Here is a 20,711-nt window from a genome sequence, read left to right as displayed (position 1 = left end):
GTCTAATGAAGTTCTGGAAGAATGCCAGTTTGGATGGGACCGGCTGGCCCAGACCATGCACCTTTAAGGCAGCAGAACATGCCATTCTGCCAGGGACAGATGACAAGAAAAGTAAGTTGGCAACACCTTTGCCCTATGTGGGGTATTTGCCCAAGACCCACCCTCCGTCCCCTCTGCCCCCAATATTACATCCTCCCTCCCTCCTGCAATTATATGTTGTAATTTTTTACCCACTTTATGGCTGACACTGACCACTCCTCTTCCTCTCCTGTCTTGCTGGCTCCTGACCCTGGATTCCATCTCTCACTCCTGATTTTGTGTCCTTTGGACTTGGTGATGGAACTTGGTCATTTGGCCTGGAATATGGCTTCCTCCTTCCTGACGATTTGATTTCAGCTCAAATCACTGGCCTTTCTACTTCAGAGTGAATCAGGTAGAGGCCCCCCTCCCCCACCATTCTCAGTTGTGGACATGTGGGACCCTAATTTTGAGTCTTCTGGGCAGTGAGCACTCCGGACCCCCTGAATTCTGAGGGTGGGCAGCAGGATCAACATTGGTGGCTTTTGGCTAGAATCAAAGGTGTGACTGGCTCATGTGTGTGGACGTAGGAGACAGGACCTACGTGCTCCCATTCCCCAGGATTGCTGGGTAAACCAGCTGTCTGGATCTCACAGTGGTCAGCAACTTCCAGTAGATTCTTGTCTGTGCTTCCACCGGTTGCTCAGCTTTGTGCTAAGCCTCACCGCCCCGCCGCCAACCCAACCTGTCTCACAGTCACGTAGCCCCTTGTCTTCCTTCCTGGCTCCCCACATCCCTTTGTCTAGATTCGTCCTGTCCTCCTCACTGGTGCATCCTGACACCCCTGACAGAACCTGTGTTACAGTGTTCGTTAGGACCTGCTGGTTTCTTCCGAAGGGAATGTACTCCTTGAGGACAGAGTCTTCTCTTTGTGTTATGTAGTCCACTAGAAGGTCGAGACTTGAAAAAAATGGTGAATTAATCATCCATTCTTTCCTTTGTTCAAAAAATATTAGGCTCTTTCTGTGGCTTCAGAGGCTGCGTATAAATAGCAAGAAACCAGCCATATCCTCTATCTGCCCTTGTGGAGCTCCAAGGCTTGGGAGCTAGATTTTATTTTATTTTTTTTAATTTTTTAATTTTTTAATTTTTTAAAGATTTTATTTATTTATTTGACAGAGAGAGACACAGCGAGAGAGGGAACACAAGCAGGGGGAGTGGGAGAGGGAGAAGCAGGCTTCCCGCCGAGCAGGGAGCCCGATGCGGGGCTCGATCCCAGGACCCTGGGATCATGACCTGAGCCGAAGGCAGTCGCTCAACCGACTGAGCCACCCAGGCGCCCGGGAGCTAGATTTTAAACAAACTCTCACAGCAAAATTACTTAATTACACTCGTGATGAGTTTTATGAAGCCGAGGTGCTGGGGGCTTGGTTGACCTGCCGCCTGGGCTCGGCTGGCCTGGCCCTCACCATAAGCTCTCTCTGCTTCTCTTCTCTGTTCGGGGGTGCAGTCTCAAAGGACAAGGCCATAGGCGTGGGGGTCCTTGGACGTCCTTGGAGGACAGAGGAGTGAGTGGGTTGCAGGGTTTGTGTAGCGGTTGTGTGGTTATTACCCGGGCAGTGGCCACCAGCCAAACACCGCGTCTCACGCAAGCCCTGTGCTTGTTAATGACCGCTCTGCCGAGTGTCAGCGTTTGATCTGCCCGTCAGTTTTCAAGGTTTTCTCTTACACGTGCTGCCAGATGACAGACTGAGGGTCCGGCGGAATATGTGTTGACCTCTTCTCCCTCCACCACATTTCATTCTGAGTTTCTTAAAATGGCCCTTGTGTCGCTAGCTTCCCTGTGATGTTCTAGAGCACACCTGGTGTGGCCTGTTTCAGCCACCCTGGCCCACGCCTCCCTCCCTCTGCCTCCGACTTCGGTCCTGCCCCGTCAGCATGTCTTCAGGGAATGCCCAGGCTACCTCTGTCATCCCCTCCCCCACACCAGTCCAGACTTCCCTCATCTTGGGCTGGCGTCAGCTTCTGGATTGGTCTTTTTGCCCCTCCTCCAGTTTGTTTTCCTCACTGTGGTCTGTACAGTCTATCTAGAATTTTCTAGAATGCATGAGAAAGGGTCCCATGCTCCCTAGAGCCCTCTTGTGAGTTCCAGAAGCCCCATGGGGAAGCCCAAGCTCCTTGTCTTCCCGCTCAGGTTCTTTGTGACTTGGCCTCTCGCCCTGGCTCCTACCACACACTCCTGGCCCTGTGTGTTGCCCTGCAGACCCTCCCTGAGTCTGTGCATTTGCGTCTCCATGCCTTTGCACACGTTCCTGCTCTGACCCTGTCCTCCCACGGAGCAGTAGCAGGACGGCTTGTCCTGCCTCCCCCTGGTCGGTTGGGTCACCTCACGTTTGGACTGTTGCACGGCCATGAATTTGACCTCCATTCAGAAACCTCTCCTGTGCTTGGTGTCTGCCTTCCCAGCCCGGTGGTGGGTGCTGGGTCTTGGGTGTTTTGGATCCCCCTCTGTCTAGGACAGAACCTGGTGGGTCCATCCATCAGAAGCTGGTTGAATGAGACAGTGAATGGATGCACACAAGAACGATTGTGAGGCCGTTCTGGAGGCAGATTCTATCCCTGGCAGAGAACTGGGATCCTTGGCACTGGGGAATAGCACCTCCTCATTACTGAGGCCTGTCCTCTTCTCCAGCCAACTCTACTTTGCCTTCCGCCTGTGACTCATTAAGAGATATGTAACCTTAATCCTTGAAATTGCCTGGGATGGGGCGTGTTTTCACTCAAGGACGTGAACGTGGAGATTTTATTCCTTCTTAAATAAATCTCACTCCCCCAGGAAGTTTGGACAGGATGTGGGCAATCGGACCAGGGCTTGAAACTGAACATTTTGCAAAAGGCTCATTTCAAAATTTGAAACCCTGTGGCCACTGGCCAGAGCCGAGTCTGGTTTGCGGGGGTCGCTGGGGCCTCCTCGCAAAGAAGGGAAGCGAAGATTGAAAACAAACCTTCAGCTGTCACTGAGTAGGCTGATGGTCTGCAAGACAGAATTCCGCGGTTCGGTTTTGCTTCTCTAAGGAAACTGGAGTGAGCTCACTCAGCCCCATCAGCTCTTCCTCCAAGCCTCTGGCGGAGGTCTCAAACCCTCCCGGGGCCGGAGCGGAGACGGAGTTGGTCCTGAAATGGATGGGACAAGTATGTGGCACTAGCTGGGACTGGGATGCTCAGGGGCAGGCTCAGCTTAGGGCTTGCCCTTCCCCTGGGGGGCGGGCCCAGGTGGGGCTGAGGACCAGAGCCTGTGGGTCCTGACACTGAGGAGAAGAGTAATAGCATTATATTATGCCAAAAGTTTCCCCGTTTCCTCCAGAGACAGGTGACATCAATTGGGGATGGGGAGGGCAGCCATGACTCCATGACTCCATGCTAGGGCTCCTCCCAGTGCACTCCTGCCTCCCAGAATGGAGGCTGAGGGGCTGCTGCCCCAGGGTCACAGGTGCGGCAGGCCCCGGGTGGAAGCGGAGGGATGCAGGGACACATAGACAGGCCCGGAGGACGGTTCTCGGTGTTCGAGCCCTTGTGACTGGCTGTCCCACTGTCCCTGCTGAGCTGTGAGTGCAGCCAGGCCCGGGATTGGCCTCTAGGACAGGGCGATTCGTGGCCTCTCATTCTCTTTTGACATTTTTTTCTTTTTCTGCCAGGAAAGAGCAGTTTGTGTCTTCAAAGTCACCGGAGCGCTCCACGTTCTGTGCTCCTGCGCTGTGTGAGAGAGAAGTAAGTTTCCTTCATTTATCCTGCAGAAATCTTGCTGTGTGCTGTGCCCCATGGAGCTCCCACCTGAGCTGGGCCTCACAGTGGGTGCCCCACACCCCCCGCTGTGCCCCCCGAGCCCGAGGGTGCTGCCCATTCGCCCCCCCCCACCCCCTCCACCAGCCTGCCATGCTCGCTGGGCCTCAGCCGTCACTTGGGACCTTCACAAAGGGTGACGTTTCCCTCTTCCCTCTATGTGAGACTTGGGTTGGAGCCAACGGCCGCCCAGCCTCAGTGTCCCCATCTGTAAACACAGGAGAAGGATGATGGCAAGAGTCTCTGCCATCACCATTTTGCCTGTCCTGTTGGGGGGCGGGGTGGGGAAAAAGATGGCTCTCCCTTGGACTCTGGTCCCAGCCCTCCTCCTCGCTGTCCTCCAGGCTCTTGATCTTCACTGGTCACTTTGGGGCCGGTTTGTTATATTTTCTTTTCCCTCGGATCAACGTGATAAAATAAGAGACAGTCCTGCTCGCTTGGCAGGGGCTGGACCCTGTCCCCGGCAGATGTTGCCGGGATCAGCAGGAACCGGTGGCCCCTGCCATCCGGGGCTGCTGGCGACTGTCCAGAGGGAACAAGGGCAGGCCTGGGCACATGTGTCCCTCCCGTGGCCTCTCTTTCCTAAGCTGTCCCCTCCCCTCCGCTGCCCTGGCCGCCACTGGGATTCTGGCCTCATTTACTAATAGCCCCCCATGGGGTTCTCTGCAGAACCCCCGGGCCAGAGTTCAGACATTTTTAAAGGGGCATTTGTCCAACCCCCTGTGCCCCTGGGGCCCCTGCTGCTTCCCTGCAACTCTGGGCTCCTGCCCCTCGTGCCTATGCATACCCTTGGCACTGACCCTCCTCTCGCCGCCCCCCCCCCACCAAAACCCCACTGCTCCACAGGTCACCTATCCAAATATTTAGTCCCCTGGTGAGCCATGGGCCCACATTCCTTGGTTTGGCTGTTTGTGCAGCTGGTGGGCACTCATCGGCCTCCGGAAGGCCGTACTTGGAATGTGGGGGAGGTCACCAAAGATGGAAGATTCCCTTCGAGCCACAGAAGATGGTGGGGGTGGCCCGGGACCCTCTGGTTTGAGTCCTTCGCTTTGTGGGTCTCCTGGCTGCTTCTCCCAGGGCTCTTTCTCGTCAGCCACCCCTTCCCAGGGACTACGCTGTGTGCAGGCTCGGGTTCCTCCCTGGAGGAGGAAGGGGCAGAATAGGGGCTGGGACGGGCTGGAAGATGAGGCCTCGCAGCATGATGGCTGTTCCCTGGGGTGCAGCGGGGCACAAAGGAAAGGGGTTGGGGAGCTAGAAAGCACTGGGCAGGTATTGGTGAAAGAAGGGAGGGAGAGGCTCTTCAGGGTGTGGCTCCCAGGGGGTGTGCCCCTCCCTTACTCTCTCCCCTCCCCTTGTAGAGCTGGCTCCAGTCGGTAGGTGCTTCTTGCTCTTCACTCACACCCCTGCTGCTGCGGTGGGTACATCATCGCCCTCCCCCCTTGCAGAGAAGGAAACTGAGGCTCAGATGAGTGCAGTGAGCTCAGCTGTGTCCCCAAGTCTAGCACAGCAGTCCCCATCCTAGTTGCCTCCCCCGAATGCACAGGGCTGAGAGGGGCAGCAGAGGGGTGCCCTGAACACAGAGTGCAGAAGTCTGTTGCTCCCCCTGGGAGACTGGTGGCACCGTCCTCCTTTGTGCCAGGGGCTGGGGTCCTAAGAGCGTGGCATCACATGTTTATGGTTTGCTCATCAGGACGAAAGAACTTAACAAACTTTCATGGCAAAGTCTACCGATTACAGGACCTTTTGTAAAAAATCCTGCAGGGAAGCGTCTGGAAAACTCCCTTCCTGCTCTCTAGAGTTGCCCCAAACAGCATGTTTCAAAATACACAGGCTGTGGAGCTAGCTCACTCCTGGCCTGGCCCATCAGGGGAGCGGAGCCAGGGCCGCCCTCAGCCCACCTGGGCTTGCTCCCTACCCCAGAGCCCACTGGGTGCCCGCTTACCCCAAAACTCCCCCTGCCGTGGCCTCAAGGAGAGCCTCAATTGGGAGGGTGTCCATCTGTCGTTGAGACCAGCCCATTTCTGTTCCAGCAGGGAGAGCGTCCAGGAATGGTGTGGTTGGAACCATACAAAAATGGGCCAGGGAGTAAACAGCCCCAGCACAGCTCCGAACCCAGGATCGGGGCATAGGCAAGGGCGGGTCTCAGCCTGTGAGGTCAGGGCTGGTGGCAAGGGGCCAGACCACGGGGCTATAGGAACATCCACCCAGCACAGGGGGGTGCACGTTGGTTAATGTCTGGCTCTAGGTCGGAGCTATGCAGGGCATATGGATGGGCACCAAATCCTTCACAAGCTGAATAGAGATCATAAAAGAACCATTCATGGACCATCGGTGACTGGTGCCATGGAATTAAGACTGTAATCAATTTACTCCTTGGGGGACAGACAATAGTAGTAATACCAACAACAGTGGTAACGCAACAGGTGGGAATCTGAAGTCTCCCTATCTCGTCCCCTCTCCTTCCCCTCCTCCACCTTGCTCCATCCTGAGTTTCTTGTGATGCCCATTCACCGCTCCTTTCAGCTCTGTCACTCTGGGAGGGTCTCCCAACCCGGAGGTGCTCAGGATCGGCCCTGCGTGGAACTCCCACGTTTGATTCCATAGCTGTCCATTTCCCATGTACTTCTGAGGATCTGGAAGGCAGCAGCCAGCTCTGATCCAGCTCCAAGTCCCTGGCGCTGGCCTCGCCATTCCCAAAGTACCCCCCATGGAGTGTTTCCCAGTTCCCCATACCCTGTGAGTCAGACACGCTCCTGCAGGTTGGATTTGGTCTTGTGACTTGGCCCTCTTGTCTTGGAAGGTCGTCCTCAGGGAGAGCAGTGGAGGAGTGATTTCTTGAGCCTGAGTTTTCCCCGAGGACACCTTTGATGGGGGGAGCACCTGCTTCACTGGGTGAGTTCTGCTTTTCCTGGTTGCACTCTAAAAGGCGTATGTGTCCATGGTGAAGGGCCACACACGGTCTAGACAATATAAAGACTCTAGGTGATCCAAGATGGCCTAGAGCATGTGTGGAGGCCTCAGACGGACCCGAATGCTTGCACTGCCCACCCAGAGCATTGGCAGGCAGAGGCTGGGCCGCTTCTGGAAGCTGCTTCTCTGTGTGGAGGGCAGGTCTGCCAGATAAGCCAGTTAGAAGTTGCCCAGGGCCGCACTAGGGGGAGTGCAGGCAAAGAGGGGAGGTCAGTAGGGGCATGGCTCCCAGAGAGCTGTCCCTTGTTCCTGGTCCCATCCAAGTGGTAGGGACCATGTTCACTTCACAGCTGACTGGACACTAGGGTCCTTTTTGGCAGCTGGAGTTGGGACTCAGGTTTACCTTCATGCTCCTGGCAGAAATGAGTCTTCTTTTAAAAATTATGCATAAAATTGCATTTTGTTAACTCATTACTATAATGGAAAATGCAATAAACAATGGAACCATGTGAGTTTTCCCCATAAAAGACACTAAGCTAATAACTAAAACTTATCGCACATAATAATTCCAAAAAATAGTATTTTTTCTCATTAAAAATGAAATACATGTTTATTATAAAAGCTTGTAAAATACTAAAAAGAACAAAATGAAAAATGGGAAATACCCTCATCCCAGTCACTCAAAGATGAACACTGCCTGTATTTTGATGACCATTCTCTGGTCTTTTGTTTTCTGCTGTAAATTACATAAGTGGGTGCGTGTGTGTGTGCACACGTATGTATGTGTGTGTGTGTGGGGGCACACATGTGCGTGTTTATACACATATATTATGTATGTATATTTTTAATTGGGCTCATTATTGTCATCCTATTTTATCATCTAACTCTATATCCTGAATATCTTCCCATGCCAGTAGGTAATTTTCTAGCTTGTGATGTTTTAGTGGTTATGGAGTATGCTAGCAAATTACTACCTCCTAACTGATTTAATAGGTTCCTCTCTTAGCAGATTTTTAGATAATTTTCAAAGCTGGATTGTGTAAGTTGGGGTGAGCATCTTTGTTCATCTGACATATGTGTCCGATTTGTTTCCTGAAGTTCATTCTCAAAGTGGGATGGCCATGTCAGACGTGTGAACATTTTATGGCCAACTTGCCCTCCTTAAACTTGGCACCAACTTGCAATCTCAGAATTAGTTTAAGAAGTGCCAGTTTCCATGGGAATTATCAAGTTTTTGATATTTGCAAATTTGTTAACACACATCATTGTCAGTTCTTTCATTACCTGTGATCACAGCATTTCCCACATGTCTTTACTGGGTCTTAGTATCTGACCTGCCAGTTCCAGTTCCTTGCATTTTTCATCTTTCCCTTAGTTTTATTTTTGTTGAAGTCTGGCATATGCATCATTTTAAGAGTCAAATAGTCCTATAAGCCTGTTGTGGAGGCACCAGTCCCTCCTCTCCCAACCCCACCCCAAATCCTGCTCCTGCTTTTGATTCTTTTAACTCATCCTTTTGACATTTACATCCATTTTTCTAAGTAACATTCTTATTTTTCTGGCGTTTTTTTTTTTTTTAAGCTTGATTTTTCAACCCCAGAGCATATGTCCTTGGCCTCACCATCCATGAGCATACCTCTATGCCCCATCCTTTTAATATGTTTGGTTTATAGTTTTGGTTTGGTCAGTATTCAGTGTTTACATTATTATAACCATGGAAACACTCTTGACAGCTGAGCAGCAACATTATGATTATTTACCTGTCCATCAAAACTTTTTGTTTTCTTTGGAATTAATAATTATCTGGGTGTTTGCTTGTTTCTTTTGGTTAGTTTTAAGTGAACCTATCAGATTTATTTCAAGCCTCTCAATACATTCAAACAAGTTTTCTAAATGTGTTTTATCTTTTCAAAGAAATCTCTTCCTGGAGGCTTCTTGCCTCTTCTGTTCCAGATTGCTTGATCTTTGGGGTTCCTGCCCTCATTCTCTCCCCAGGGAGTCCCCTGATCCTCTCTCCTTGGTTGGATCCCTGATTTCATAAATCTTGGGTTATCTTTCTTTGTTTACTCCCCTGTTTTGCTGGAGTGCATCCTCTAGCAGTTATCTCAGAAAGGGTTCAGGGGAGGTAAATTTTTGAAGACTTTTGACATCTGAAAAGGAGAATGTCTACTTCACAATGACATGGATAGTTTGGCCGGGTATAGAATTCTGGTTGGTCATCTTTCTTCCCCTCAGATTTTGAAAGCAGACATAATTGTCTTCTAACTTCCAGTGCTCGTGATGAGAAGTCTGAAACCTTTGTGATTCATCATCCCTTGTATGTGTTCTTTTTTTCCTCCCTTTCTGGAATGTGCAAGATTTTCTTCTTGTCTTCTAGGGTTTTAAGTTTCATGCATGTGCATCTTGATGTGGATCTATGTTCATCCATTTTGCTAGGCCCTTTTGATCTGAAACTTGGTGTGGACATTTTTTTTGAACAATCCTTGGATAATTTCCATCCAACCATTTTTCTAGAACTTTTATTTTTTGTATGTTGGATCTCTTTGACTGGTTCTTTAATATTCCCATGTTTTTTCCTCTGATTTTCAACCCTCAATTTCTTTGTTCTCTTTCTGAGAGATTTCTCTAAGAAATCAATCTCTTATTTGTAAGGTTTTTAAATTACACTCCAAGTATTATTTTATAACATTTTGTTTCATGGATGTGATTGTTTTGATATTCCTGATAATATTTGATATCCCTGATAATATTAATGGTAGTTTTTCTGAAATTTTCTTCTTCATGCAGTCTCCAAGCTTTTTTTTTTTTTTTTTCCTTCCAAGTATATGCGTCTCTGACTTCCATGTTAGCATTCTTTCCTCCACTCTCTGGTGATAGAGATCAATGTATAGATATAGACACACACACACATACACACACACAAATACACTAATGAGCTCTTTGGTAGCTCTCAGCATTCAAACTGATGATCTAGTTGGGACTTGTGAGGTGTGGGTTCTAGAATGAGCTAGCTAGTGCACCCCATGTTTAGTGTGTTAAAATATTTTTCTTTTGGACTGCTCAGATGCTCCAAAGGTTTTTTAGTTTCTGGCCTAGAGTATATCTGGCTGCCAGTGCCCTGGGAGGTATGAGGAGGAAGAAAGGGGGTCTCAACATCCAGCTTGATAATTTTGCCTTCTTCCTCTTTTTAATTAATTAATTAATTAATTTTTAAAGATTTTATTTATTTATTTGACAGAGAGAGAGACAGCGAGAGCAGGAACACAAGCAGGGGGAGTGGGAGAGGGAGAAGCAGGCTTCCTGCCGAGCAGGGAGCCCGATGTGGGGCTCGATCCCAGGACCCTGGGATCATGACCTGAGCCGAAGGCAGACACTTAACGACTGAGCCACCCAGGAGCCCTCCTCTTTTTAATTTAGAACTCTTACCCTCAGTTGTGCTTGCTGTTTCTGTGTTAGTCACCTCTCTATTACTTTCTGTGTACATTTTCAGTCTTCTCTCAGGATCAGGGAGACTGCACGGGGGGTTGAGGATTTGGGGACCTGCCTTCTTCTTAAACAGACTTTCAGCCACTTCATCCTATTTAGGCTCAGATTTTCCTGCGACATCAAGGCGTCTGGTGCTGTCAATTCCTGAGACTTCTGTGGATTCCTTGGGATACACCAGGCTTTATTTCAACCTTCTTCACAGCCAGTTTAAATTTGGTTTTCCCAGTTCTGAATCAGTTTCCACTCCTGTCTTCTTGTCTTTGTCCCTGTGTGCTTATCTCAAAATGAAAATCTCTTCACCCCCATTTAACACAGTTTTAAGGGGGAAGGCAGGTGAACATCTGTATTTAATTCACCATATTGAACTGAAAGTCATTTACCTATTTTTCTCTATTGGCATGTTCCTCTTTTATTTTTATCTTATAAGACTTTTTAAATAAGAATAGTAACTTTTTCTATCCCATAGTACCAATGCTCATCCCACTCCCACCACCCCCTGCCATTTTCATCTGCCATTCCATTTTACTCATGGGGTTTTTCATTTTTTTCTTTTTTATTTAAAAGATTTTTATTTTCTAAAACTCTATCACTAATTTTTTCCTTATACTTTCTTTTTTTCTTAGAAAAGCCTTTCCCACCCTGAGCTTCTATAGGCACTTACAATTTTTCTAGTTCTTTCATGATTTCATCTTTTATATTTGAATCTTTAATCATTTATTTATTGTAAGAAATAACTGTATGTTCTATTTCTGTATGTACCACATGCTAGATACTTCAATAGTTTTTCTTTCTTTTTTTTTTTTTTTAATAGTTTTTATTTCTTGTTGTGGCTTTCTATTATTCAATTAATCTGTTTATCCTTACACTTGTATTGGTTTGTTTTAATACAGTATTGTTATAATACGTGTTATTATTTGGTAGCAATTGTCTTTCATTCTCATATCAATATTTTTTTCATTAGTCTCACTTGTTTATTTTTCTAGATGAATTTTAGTAATATTAGGAAGTTAAAGACATTCTTTATAGATTTTCTGTGGAATTTTATAAAATTGTGAATTAAAGAGAATTTATATTTTTTGATACTTGGGCTTTGTATAATCTTTCATAGTAATATATATAGTATATATATATATTTTCACAATTTGTCAAATTTGACAAATTCACAATTCATCATTAAGTTTATTTCAAGGAATTAAATATTGTTTACACGTTTCTATTGTGAATTTGTTCCCTTATATTTTCTAACTGGTTACTAGTAGCATGTAGGGAAGAGATTGCATTTTTATTGTTATTGGCTGTCTCATTGAATTCTTTCCTTTTTCTACAAGTTCTTAGTTGAATGTTTTGGAACTTCTAGGTAAAAGTCATTCACTTCTATATAATACTAATTTTGCCTCTTTTTCAATATTTTATCTCTTCTATTTCTCTTTCTTGTCTTACAGCATTGGCTAGATATTCCAAAACATTAAATTGTTGAAAATAGAAATCTTCATCTTGTTTCTGGTTCACTGTTAAGTACAATAACAAATAATTTTTTAGGTATATGTTTTTCATAATGCTAATGAAGTATTTATTTTTAGTTCATATATGACTTTAAAAATCAGGAATGGATTTAGAACTTTTGAAATGCTTTTTTGATTAATATGTAGTGATATTTGTGTTGTTGACTTGTTGATGCATGAATTATAATAATGTTTCATAACTTTGAAACATTTTTTTTGGATCAAATTCTACCTGGTTATGGAGTATTGTTCTTCTAATATACCACATGATTTGTTTTGTTAGGATTTCGCTTTGGAGTTTTCAAATTTATTTTTTGTTGGTTTTGGTATCAAAGTTATGCTGGCTTTGTAAAATGAATTAGGGAACATACCATCTTTTTCTGTATTCTGTACCATATATACATCAATTGAACGATCTATTCCATGAAAGCTTGAAAGAACTCACCCATATAACTCTCCTGGGATAATTCTTTGACAACTTTTCCTGTTTCTTCTGTATTTATTGGATTCTTCCTATTTTTTGCATCTGTAGAATATATGCTTCTTTTTCTAATATAGCCTAGCATTTAAATGTGCAGGTACTGGAATCAGACAACTTGGGTTCAAATTCTTGTTCTGTCATTTCCCATGTGACCTTGGGAAAAATATGTCTCCTTCCTATTTCTTAGTTTCCTCAGTTGTTAAATGATTAAAATGAGAGCCTGTAGCTAAGAGTGCCACTGTGAGGATTGAAGAGATAAAGTACCTTGCCCCTTGTCTGGCACATAGTGAGTGCTCGGTGATTTTTTTTAAAACCTATTATTAATCCTAGAAAATAATAGATTTTTCTGAGATTTAAAATCTGGTTAGCATAGAGTTATAAATAGTATTTTTATAACATTCTAATCTATTTCTATGATTGTATCACTTCTGTCATTCTTAATTTTGTGTATGTGTACTTTATCTCTTTTTTATTAGATGAGCTAGAGGAGTGTCTCTATTAGAGGTTTTTCAAAGAATCAGTTTTTGGAATAATTTATCAATTCAACTGTTTGTGTGTGTGTGTGTGTGTGTGTTCAAATTCAACAATATCTGCCTTTATCTTTATTGATTCCTTCCTTCTGCTTTTCCTGAAGCTTGTTTTGTGGATCTGTCCATATATTCCTTATGTTATTCTTCTTAAATAATGAAAACATTTCATGGTATGAATTTGCCTCTGCTTGCAATGTTGACTGCATAAGTTTTAATATGTAGTTTTAAAAATATTTAAAAATATTTGTAATTATGCTTTTCATTTCTTCTTATGCTTAGAAGAAATGATTATCTGAATTTAATGTGAAAAAGTAGAGCTTATTTAAAAATTGATTTCTAATTGATTTGGGTTGTGTGTTCCTTATCTTGTTTTATTCAATTGTGGTTATATTTCACTGTGGCTAGAGAATGTGGATATATAGATTCTACTTTGGGGAATTTATGGATGTCTTCTTTGTGCTTTATATAATCAATTCTGTAAACATTCCATGGACCTTTAAAAGTAAGGTGTACATCTCATTTATAGGGTATAGATTTTGATTAAAGACATTTTGTTTTACTAGGCTTTCAGTCTATTCTTTTGGGTTTTCTTCGTAAAGAATGAAGTAATCTAAAAATTTAACAATCTCATTCTAAGAGTTTATAACATTTATCTGTTTGTTTTGTTACATGAGTCAGAGATTTTTGGACAGTGTAACTTAATATTGATGAAGTAAGCTTCTTTTCTTTATTTCTCATTTTCTGTTAACTATGATGTTGCTTGCCTCTGAATTTGTTTATCATTACTTTTTTGACTATTTGATGTCTTGAGGACTGAGAGGACCCTGGAAATTGTTTCTATCTGTTTCTCCATTTCCTTTGGATGCTATTTTATTCCTAATGTAAATGTTTGTGAATGTTATATCATTGTTGTGGATTGTACCTTCCACCTCTGAGAGGTGGTTTTTATCAACCTGTTTAATGATTTTGCTCTTGGGTGCTTGAAATTGCAGAGACACTTCTGTTTTATTTTCTTTTGAGTTCCTGAGTTAGGTAGCCCTACCCTCCCATGTAATTGTTCCTGGAAGTCTGAATTCAAGGCAAAATGTTGTTTGGAAGTTGAACCAGAGACTTGCATGTTCCTGAGTGTTCTGTTCCTTGAGAGCTCAATATTCTGCACATTTCTAGGCAATTTCTAGCATTCCACGGATGTTCTTTAATTTTATTCTTTTCAAGCAAATAGTTGACTGCCTTAAATTCAATTATTGAGGCTAGAGATTGGCCACATTGGGTCTGCCTAACAATTTCCATCTTCATCTTAATTTCTTAAGTATATATGAGATCTATGCTCTTAACCACAGGTATCAGCAATTTTATTTTTCCATTTTTCAGTTATTTTACAAAACAGTAAGAGCAAACTGTAATTAAATACTGGTTCTCAAATGCAGCCAACCTCTTTATTCAGACCAAATATTACCCAGAAGCCCAATAAGTAAAATAGATCAAATCAGTGCTGCCCTATTTGGAGCTGGGCGGTGAACTCAAGCTGTGGGCATCATCCCATCAGAGGCATGGGGGACCCCAGGTGCCCCTTGGAATACCCTTTGGAAGCCTCTGCAAGGAGATATTTAGGCAACTGCACAAATTGAACAAATTGCTGTATATGCAAAACTGGGGGTGCTGTTGATAGGGAGTTGATTGCTGGCAGTCAGCTGTTGTATAAATTTTGTGGTTTTTGAGATGTCATTGCATGATAGTGTGGGTTGTCTGAAAGCCAGATGCATGAAAATTGAGGCCTTCCTATTTATCTGTGCCCATTCCTTGGATTTGATTCTTTTCTTGAGTTAATTATTTAAAGTGTGCCTCAAGTAGATGGCAGATACTTTGTATTTGAGGCTTTTGCCTTGACTTGAAAACTCTCCTTTTTCAGGGTGTGTAACCCATTTACGTTTTTGTTTTTTGATTGTCTTGTTTGGACTTAAAACAACTGTACTAATGTTTGCTTTATTTGTCTCATCCTTTCTTTCCTGATATCTTTTATCATATAGACCACATTTTTCTTTTTAAAAATTTTCTCTGGTAATTCAGAGAGCATACAACCAGTTTGTAAGTGTCTTAGTGTTTACATTTCAGGGTTTTTTTTTTAAAAGCATACTTATATCTGTATTTGGCTATGGTAAAAAAAAAAATGATATCGTGTTCTCTGACTTTGCGTCATTATTAAGACGAGTGTGTATCTGTTTTTTTTCCCGTTCCTCCTATTTATGAGCTTCCAGATGATGAGGTCTAAGGGGGGGTGGGTGTGTCTCATTGCTGTCTCCTGTTGGCCTTCCCTCCCTGTGCCCTAGTCTTTAGGAGGAGAGAACTGCCTCTCTTTGCTTTCTCTGGGCCTGGCCTCTTCTGTGGGAGCTGAGGCTCCTTGCCGTTTCTGGACTATGGGTGTTGTAAGCCCCAAATCCTAGCATTTTGTGCACTCCCCTGATCTCTTAACAACATGTGGGTCGAGGATCCGTCTCTATCCCCTCGAGCCTGTGAGCTATGGAGATGCAGGAACAATAAGTCAGGGTGGCCTCGGCCCCCACAAAGCTTGGTGCTAGCAAGGATGTGCTCATAGCTGAGAGCCTGAGGGGATGTGTGGACCAGTCAGGGCAAAGGGGAGCCGCTGAGGAGCAGACAAGTGCATCTGTGAGGGAGAGCAAGGGGGGCACATGCGAGTGGGAAGATCCATGCACCATTGAGAGAGCCAATGGACATGAGGTGAGTGGGGTATCGACAAGGGTCTGGAAGAGTGGGAAGGGCTGTCAGCCACCAGCCGTCTGAGCTGAGGGGATGCTCGTCCAGGCTGGTGTCCGTGTGTTGGGGAGTTGGGCGGGGAGGGTGAGTTTGCCTGCTTCTCTAGAGATCCAGGAGGGCAAAGATATTTTCAGGGTTCATCGCGGCAGTTCGCAGTTGTCCGTCCTTTCATTCCTTGATATTCTTGCTATTCATTTACAGAATGTCTGGTTCTGGCCACTGGGGATTCAAAACAGAGGCCAGTGTGACCCCTTCCTGCCCAGAGGAGTCCCCATTCCAGGAGGAGACATGAGTGGCGTCCTCTCCATCATGGATACAGAGAAAACAAAAGCCATCCAAAGGCACTCCCCAGCTTCTCCCCATTAGCCTTGCCCCCTTGCTTCTCGTTCCCTGATGACCAGTGGAGGAAGCCACCTGCCCCTGGTGCATGGCACACTGCCACCACATGCCACCTGCCATGGAGCATGGGCTCCATCTCCCCCAGCTCCTCTGGAGCTTTCTACCGCCATGGCTGGCTTCTCCCCTTTCCTGGAGGCTTCCCGTTGGCTCGTAGCATGCTGTAGTGCCTTTAGTCTGAAAAATCCCAGGAAACCACCTTCTCCCTCTAGCCAACACCTTCTTGGTGCTTTCTCTGCATTTCACTTTTATTTGGCTTCCAACCCTACTGCTCCACTGGAGGAACTTTCATGAAGATGACCAGTGGCCTCCATCTGATTGCTAGGGCCTCTCGCTGGCGCTTCACACTTGATGCAACTCAAAACTAAACTCCTCTTCCCCCACCAACACTTGCTTCTCCTCCGGGGCTCCCCAGCTCAGAAAGTGGGGCCCTTCTCTCCTACTTTCCATGCCAGATACCTGCACGGATTCTTGACCTTCTCTTGGTGCTCACCATTTTTTACCTGCATTCAGGGCATCACTAAATCTCTCATGCTCTTCTTCCTAACTGTGCTTTCCCCACTTCTGTGACCCCTCCTCTGCCCGGGCTACCGCGCTCTTTTTTTGAACTCTTGTACTCTCTCCCTGTCCCACTCTTGCCCCCAGAAGCACTGTCTTTTCACATCAGCAAGACCTGTCTTAGAAAAATACGAAGCTTGTGTCCTTTACCAGCTAATAAGGGCTTTCCTGTGGCTTGAGGATAAAATCTGGAATCTTTAAATTTTGCTATAAGGCTCTGAATGATCTAGTCTCCATCTCGCACCTTAGTTCTGGTATGTTTCTGGCTCTGCATGCACCATTCACAGGTCTGCTCTCTTGTTTACCATGCCCCACCCAGACCATGCTTCACCTGTCTGGTCCACGGGCCATTCATCTGGTCCGTGTTCCACCTGGTCCCTGCTCCACCTGGTCCGTGTCCACCTGGTCTATGTCCACCTGGTCCATTCTCCATCTGGATCGTGCTCCACCTGGTCCATTCTCCACCTGGATTGTGTTCCACCTAGTCTGTGCTCTACCCAGTCTTCTACTTCCACCCTGCATTGTCCACTCTTGTCCCCTCTCTTCCGGGCTTATTCTCCTCATCCTTTATCTTTTACTATAAACTTCTTCTGAGAAGCTCCCCCCAGCTGGTTAGATCTTCTTACTAAACATTCCTTGCTCCTTCACAACACTTTGGCCTCTTTTAATTTTGAAGTCAATGCTCTGCAGTAATTATTTCCACGCGGGGCTCCCCCGCTAAGCTAGAAGCTGCAGGAGGGCAGAGACCCTGTTTTATTCACAGATCCAGCATCTCATGGGTGTTTCATAAACATGAGCTTATTTCTGTGCCTGACCACATGGGAGGTGGGATTGGGCTGGTGGAGGAGGGGCACAGGCAGGGTGCTGGGGAAGGTCACGGGATGCAAAGGCCTGAGGTGGTGTCAGGACTCCGGGAGCAGGAGGAGGATGGGGATGTAGGCTGAAGCCTTGAATGCCATTCTAAGGAGTTTGGTCTTCAACAACTGGATTGGGAGCTGGGGGATGACATGCTCTGTGCTGGGTTCCAAGACTGGAGGATAGCTATGTCTTCCCACCCTGCTGCCCAGGAGCCTGCCCTTGCCCTGTCCTTGGAGACCAACTGTCATGGCTGTGCATTCCATTTCTACGGGGTGGTGGTTTTGACAGTTGGACTACGAGAAGGGACCGAGAGACCCAAGGAAAGCCTCTTGGGGGAGGTGGAGATGCTGAGAAGGAGCTAGAAGAACCCACTGCTCACTCAGGTCTGTGACTTGAGTATACCAAGGTGGTGTAGTGTGTGGCAAGGACTGCCATAGCTCGGGGAGGTTGTTACCCAGGAGTTGAGGGACCCCCTTTCACAACTGAGCTCTGCCCTTAGAGCTTCCCCTTCTGCCACACAGAGCAAACCACTGCCCTTTGCCTCGATAAAGAGATAGTTGACCATGTCCTGGCCAAAGCATGGCCAACGTTGCATGGTTGGCCTCTTCTCAATCTTTCCGTGTTGGCACGGACTTCCTGGGAGAGGGTAGAGGTGCCTCATCCCCATCTGCACCGCTCCCCCACACTTGAGGGGGGCTCATTTACGCTCACCACGTGTCTGCTTCCCAGTGCCAAATCAGGCCTCAGAGAGTTTTCTGGAAGTGACACCAACTTCAGGGACAAGCCCTGGTCTGGGGTCAGCACCACTCCATGGTTCCTGAAGAGATGGTAGACTATGGAACGTAGGCTTTATGATTTTTGACCTATGTAACATGGTCCACTAACTCTCAGTATCCAATCCATCCTCGGAGGGCACCCCAGAGGTGTTGCCAACGTGAGGGAAGAGAACACTGGGTTTAGCTCCGGCACTGCTCCATGGTAATTCCCGGTGCCTGTGTTTGATGTCCGAATTGTGCGACAAGGCCTATTCAATGCACCCTCTGGGGGGTTTCTGGAGGTGATGCAACTCGGGGGGAAAGACGCCGGTTCCAGCCTCAGCCGTGGTGCTTGAAGAGATGGTTTGCCCTGTGGCGTATGCGCGAGGAAGCGTTTGTGTGGCATGGCCCACCACTCCCCGGAAGCCCAGCCAGCTTGGGGAGGGCTTCATGGAGCCAATCCTGCCTTCGGGGGGACCCAGCAGTCCAGCCTCCAGCACTGTGTGTGGCATGGAAGAGAGATTGCCCTATGTTGAAGTTCCTGTGTTTGTACTAATGTCCCCCTCTGCTCGATATTACATTCAGTCGCAGAGGGTTTTCTGGAGGCAGTGCCAAGATTGGGGATGAACCGGAGGTTCTGACCTTAGGGAGTCAGTTGCCCAAAACAAACATCTGCTTTGCTTATGAAGATGGCATGGTGGTTACTGCTCAGATCCAGTCGGCCTAAGAGGACCTCTGGGACATGCCCCTGACTTTTAGGCAGAGATGGCCATTAGTCTTTTGCTTGTGGCATATATATATATATATATGTTATATAAGTTTATATATATATATATATATATATATGTTTTTTAATGCCCAATACTCGGGTTTACAGCCTGGGCTTCACATGCCCTGAGTCTACTTGCTTGGCCTGCTCAGTAGAACTAGACAGGTGTTCTTTCTGGTTGCACACAGGCCATCCTAGAGTTGTCGTTTTGCTCACCCGTTCCCCTCCCCGCCCCCCAGTCCCGTTAGCCACATGCCATGGCCACCCTCCCACTGTGCCCATGTACCCATTCCCTCAGATCCAGCACGGTGCCTAGCACATAGTAGGCACTTAACCAGTATTTCTGGAATCATGAAATCCATAACACCGTCCACTTCTGCTCAGTGGGACTTGCAGCCTTGGAGGGCTTCCCGGAGGAGTTGCCAGCTTTGGGGATAAGCCACCAGTTCCAGCGTCAGCACCAACTCCTGACAGTGGAGACAAGACTCCTAGCCTGTGTGTGCTTGTCGCATGATGCATGTGTTGTGCTCGACCTGCCCTCTGATTCCCCCAGCTCTGGAAGGCTTTCTGGACGCGTCCTCAACCTCTGTCCTCGGCGTCCCTGTGTGGTACTTGGAGAGATAGTAGACCGTATAGCGTACGCTTTATCTGTGACGTATGTAACACGGTCCACTAACCCTCAGTATCAAATCCATCCTCGAGGCTCCTGGAAACGACGCTGTCTTCGGGGAGGCGCCACTGGACCCAACACCAGGCCTCTTCATGATGCTCGAAGACATGGTTTTCTGTATGGCATGTTCTTTTCTGCATGATGCAAAATGACATACTCTCGCTCTTCTTATATCAAGTTCTGCCTCGGGAAATCTCGCCATCTCTGGGGAGGAGATCTTGATTCTTTCTGGGATCGGTGCTGCTCTCTGGCATTCAGTGACATGGTTGACCACGCAACTCTTGTTTAGTGTACACCATGACCCGCTGCTTCTCAGCATCAAATGCAGCCCCGAAGAGGTCCCCAGAGGCAACTTTGTGGACGTGAGCCTTCCTCCGGTCATCACTGCCCTCGTGCGGTACTTGAAGAAATGGTTTACCGTCCCACATACATTTTGAATATGTATGTGGGACGGTAAACCGCTTCTTGGTATCTAGCCCAGCCATCCAAACCATCCTGGAGAGAGCCTGAAGTTAGAGAAGCGACACTGGTCTCCCTCAGCACCCTGTCTGCTCCGTGGTACTTGGCGGCACGGTAGACTGTTAGATGTGTACTTAATCTGTTAATGCTTGCAACACAGTCTTCTCCTCAGTGTCAAACGCAGCCTCCAAGGGCTTCCCTAGGACAATGATACCCTCTAGGAAGGTGTCCTGCTTCCACGTTGGCACGTCCCCCCATAGTACTTGAAGAAATGGTGGTCAGTGCCTCAAATGTTCGTGAAGGAGGGATATTACACGTTCTGCCTCTTGTCATCCTCCAAGCGGTCCTCAGATGGCTTCAAGACCCAGTGCAGGTGTGGGTGCTCACGAGATGATGCCACTCCAGGTACTTGAAGACTCACTGACTCATTTTTGTCATTGACGATACGTGTACAGTCTATCTTTTTCCCATATCAAGTGTAGTCGTCTTGGGGAAGATGCCCTGGCTCTGGACTCAACACGGCTCCTCCACGAAGATCTGGTTGGCCCTGCTGTGTCTGCTTACAGACGAGGCACGTTCCACGGCCCACTTCCTCCCTATCTGCCATCCAGCTTCAGAGTCGAGTTGGAGCACTGGTTCTGATGTCAACACCGACCTCACGGTACCTGGAAAGGGTTCGACCGCACTGCATGTATTTTATTAACAGC

At 46.8% G+C, this 20,711-nt stretch overlaps 1 long non-coding RNA gene across 1 annotated transcript; it reads left to right on the top strand.

The window, feature by feature from the left end:
* The first annotated feature begins 1,366 nt into the window (after nt 1-1,366).
* LOC145723357 (uncharacterized) lies at nt 1,367-18,871 on the top strand. Its single transcript, XR_014148286.1, has 3 exons — nt 1,367-3,786; nt 6,659-6,750; nt 15,741-18,871. It is a non-coding gene; the product is annotated as an uncharacterized LOC145723357 (long non-coding RNA).
* Nucleotides 18,872-20,711: the final 1,840 nt, after the last annotated feature.

Source organism: Leptonychotes weddellii, chromosome 9 (genome assembly GCF_054177405.1).
Source record: "Leptonychotes weddellii isolate Sample4059 chromosome 9, ASM5417740v2, whole genome shotgun sequence".
Classification (NCBI taxonomy): domain Eukaryota; kingdom Metazoa; phylum Chordata; class Mammalia; order Carnivora; family Phocidae; genus Leptonychotes; species Leptonychotes weddellii.
The sequence above is the reverse complement of the archived record's forward strand: the minus strand, read 5'-3'. Positions and strand labels throughout refer to the sequence as shown.